The sequence below is a fragment of the Saccostrea cucullata genome, unplaced genomic scaffold (genome assembly GCF_032062105.1).
Source record: "Saccostrea cucullata isolate Sc308-1 unplaced genomic scaffold, CSIRO_AGI_Scuc_v1 ctg14511, whole genome shotgun sequence".
In the NCBI taxonomy this organism is placed as follows: Eukaryota; Metazoa; Mollusca; class Bivalvia; order Ostreida; family Ostreidae; genus Saccostrea; species Saccostrea cuccullata.
In genome coordinates, this window is record NW_026919354.1 from 10,024 (window position 1) to 14,103 (window position 4,080).

Sequence of the window (4,080 nt, forward strand, 5' to 3'; positions counted from 1 at the left end):
TAAATATTAAGGAAAACAATGTTGTTGTTTTCTTTAACGTGTATAATTGTAAAAAAATTTAATATACATGCTTTATTGCATATACAGCGAATTTACATTTTCCAGGCCATGCTTACGTGGTCAAACGGGATGTACCATTAGCGTTATAGTTGAAGAATATTCTCCGTAAAAGAAGAAAAAGACGAATTTTTTAAAAACATTATTTGATGAAATTTAGTACAAAATGTTATTAAAAGCACTAAACAGAAGTCTCTGTTGAGACTGTAGCTCTACTGGTTTATACTTAAAACAAAGGCAGAGAAAAGTAGCAGTTGGGACTTGAGACTTTAAAATAGCAATAAATAGAAAAATGATCCTTGCCACTCATCAAAATAACCAGAAGTCTCTGTCGAGACTGTAGCTCTACTGGTTTGTACTAATAACAAAGGATGAGAAAAGAAGCCATTGACATCAGACTAAAACTGTAGGATGACTAGCGTTTTAAAGGAGGTTTGCGTTAACAGGGAGATAACTCTTGCGAATCACCAAAGCGTTTGAAACAGGCGACTTTAAACTAGCGATGCTAAGCATCTCGGTAACGAATTTCCTCTGTCATACTTGATGTTTGTTGTCACTTATTGTTAGGACTAAAAACAAAGGACGTTTTAAGGCGAAAGTCTTATAACAAATCAAAGCATAGGAATCTTAGAAGCCTTTGAGATTAGCATGATGCATGTGGATGAACCAATAAAGGAGGACTTGTTTATTTTCGATACGGAATGTGGCAAGTTGCACGGCCATTCCGATCAGAAGAAAGTTATCGACGCATTGTGATTGTGCTGTTGTGTCTTTCTCGCTCCACCACTACACTAAAATTTTAAGTGAGAATGGGAAAGAAAAAAGAAAAGACCTGAGAGTATTATGTAAAGTATTATGCTTTATGCAGTCCGAACAGCGAAGAAAAGTCACGGTGCATTTGACCATGTCCAATGATGATGTTGACAGTTTGATTGTTGATAGTACTTTCCTCAGGTAATTATTTAACTATTCATTTTACTGAAAGTTATGAATGATCTGACTACGGATTTAAAAACGATGAATAAACGGTACAGGGATGTCAGGATGTGGCTAACAGGCTAACATCCCAACATTGCCAAAAATTAAAAATGCATTCATTTAAGAAATTATGAAAAAAAAAATCCTTACTTTTTAGGCCTAATATTTGTAACATTATTGGAACAGGTATTCAAATGTTCAAGTTACCTTTTAAATGAGGCTTGATTTTAATTAATATCTCATTTTCTAATTAATACAAATTGTGTCAAGAACAGTCATTAATTTTCTTGATCAAGCATTTGCATTTCACTAATATTCAATCTATAAATTTTACAATAATTTCATATTGATTCTTCATTGATTATATTGGAAATTTATTCATTTCATTGAGAGAATGAAATTCAGTGCAATTTTTTATGCAATTCCAAAAATGCAATTCCTTAAATGTTATTGTAAAAATGAACACATATGATTTCAGATCATGGATCATTAATTGGAATAGATAAGAACCAAAAAAGTACTTCAGTGTTTCCTTAAAAAATTTGTGCCATCAATCAAAGAAGAGGTCATCCCATATCAGCTCAAGAATATTAAAGAAAGTTGGATGGATCAAGCAAAGATGTTGAACCAGACATGGCAAAATCAATGGAGATTTGGAAAAGAAATGATGATTTGTTGTACCCAATGCATATTTTTTATATGTCTATAGATTATTGAAAAAATTTAATGTTTAACAACATCCATCTACCTGGTAGTATATACATGCTGTTTTCAATATATTTAGAAAATATGTGTATGTGATGATTGCAGTGCATGCTCTGTTTGTCCATGATCTTAAAATTTGTTTTCAGTAAAATAAATGTATACATCATAGGTATTAATTGAAGGTTGCTTTTGTCTATACTTACATGTAACAAGTTTCTTAAAAGGGTTATTTTGTAAAATTGCAAGGAAATTAATACATGAACAATTAAAATTGATATTTTTATTCATTAAATTTTGTTCTTACCAGGACCTAATATGCTCAAATAACTATTTCTGAAAACTGATGAGTTTTGTACATAAAGCTGCAGTGAACATGTATAATTACAATGTATATCTACTGTAACAGTTTAAAACATGACACTTGGAAATTGAAAGGTTGTTAATTTATTAGGAATGATAAGATCATTTTGATAATCTACTAAAATTAAAATCTTTCACAAATACATGTAGTTTATTTTAAAATTGTTTACATTTATAATCTTTTGATTTTTTTCTGTATTTTGATTTTAAAAAGGAGAAAATTTTGTTAATTTTATTTAAATTATTATTTCATGGATATCAAGGAGATATATCTATCACTGTAGCATTGTTCCTTTTTACCTGTTCTTGACAAATATTTATGACAGTGTTATGTCATTTTGCAGAATTTGCTTTTTCTCTGAAATCAGTAGTACTCTGTAAACTCATTAAAGTATGAATTTATGTCACTTAGAATTCATCTCTATTTTTTTCTGTCTGTTATTTCAATTTAGATTCTCAGACTACCTAATCCAATGATTGAGCTAATGTCCATGAAGTGCATGTAGAAATAGGCCATCTTTAAGAAATGTTTGGTTGTTGGCCTCTCCAGACCGACTGACTAAAATGACCAGACTGAAATCTTCTTTTCAATGCAGGGCAGTTTTTTTTCTTTTTATTCCTTTTATCCCCCTTAAAGAAATGTTGTTGAAGATTTTCTCACCTACCGACCCAATAATTTTACCCTGAGTCAAGAGAGGGCAAACAAACATTACTTTAAAGATAGCATTTCTACTCTTCGAAGTAAAGAATTCATTAATTATAAAAACAGCAGCTTCGTGGATGCAATGCTTACAACATTTCACTCAAAAAATGGCATACATGTATAATGATAGTCACCAGCCATAACTGAATAAAGATATTTTGCTACAAAGATGTCTAAGAGTTACTACATATTGGAATAACTAAATCAGCATGGGGTCAAATTCATAGGATTTTAATTGGTTTAATTGCAACATGTTCTGAATTATGTTTATAAACATATACATGTACTTCTAAAGGTGTTGCAGTATAATTCATGGACAATTTCATCAGAATATTCAGATGTAAAGATTGCCATAAATACTAGATTTCTTCCATGGAATAAATTTTTAGACCATCATGTAGCACATGAGGAGTCTTATTTTGAATATTTTTGGCCAATTTATGCCGAAAAACAATATCAAAAATAACATTTAGTCTGTAACATTCACCATGACAAGGTGATATCAATGTTGTCTTTATAAGTGTAGAAAAAGCCTGATTTTTGTGTTCCGAACCCATAATATAGCCCCTGTTTCCATGGAAACAGTATTGGGGACAAACATATTTTTTTAGTTCAAATTATTGAAAATGATCAAATTAATAACTTCATGGATTTTGATGGAATCGGTAGATATGTAAAACGTTGATTTTTTATATTTTTGTTGCCATGGCAACGGTTTCACTTTTTCAAGGAAAATTGAAAAATCTTCTTTTTTACCCAAATTTTCACATTTTTGAGAACGGAAAATTAAACGTTTATATAATAGAAGCATGAATAATACTAATTCAGGTCATTTTAATTATAAAAGTTTGATAATTTTTAAAATAAATAAATTTTTTCAATGAAAATAATATTCGAGGTGAAATATGAAATACGTTAAATTTGGCGTCTTTTACTAAAAAAAAATGGGACGGGCAATATCTTTGAAAATCATATTAAATGATGAAGCTAATCTCCCTGAATAAATTGATATATGGCATGTGTGCATATTAAAAAATATAAAAGTTGGAGGGAGACGCAAACCTTGTAATAATGAAATCAGACCAAAACTGTAGAAGGAGTAGCATTTTAAAGGAATTTCAAAGAAAATTCTATTTTTAGTAACCATGGCAACACCGTTCACCGAAATCAAAAACCAATGCACTATTTCATGTATCTTAGTGTAGTCTACTTGTAAGCCAAGTAATATTGAAATCAAATCAAAACTGTAGGAGGCGAAGCGTTTTAAAGGAATTTCA

At 30.2% G+C, this 4,080-nt stretch overlaps 1 long non-coding RNA gene across 1 annotated transcript; it reads left to right on the forward strand.

Annotated features, from left to right (window-relative positions):
- Positions 1-512: 512 nt before the first annotated feature.
- LOC134229768 (uncharacterized) lies at positions 513-2,507 on the forward strand. The gene is made up of 2 exons (XR_009984230.1): positions 513-1,011; positions 1,514-2,507. It is a non-coding gene; the product is annotated as an uncharacterized LOC134229768 (long non-coding RNA).
- The last annotated feature ends 1,573 nt before the right edge of the window (positions 2,508-4,080 follow it).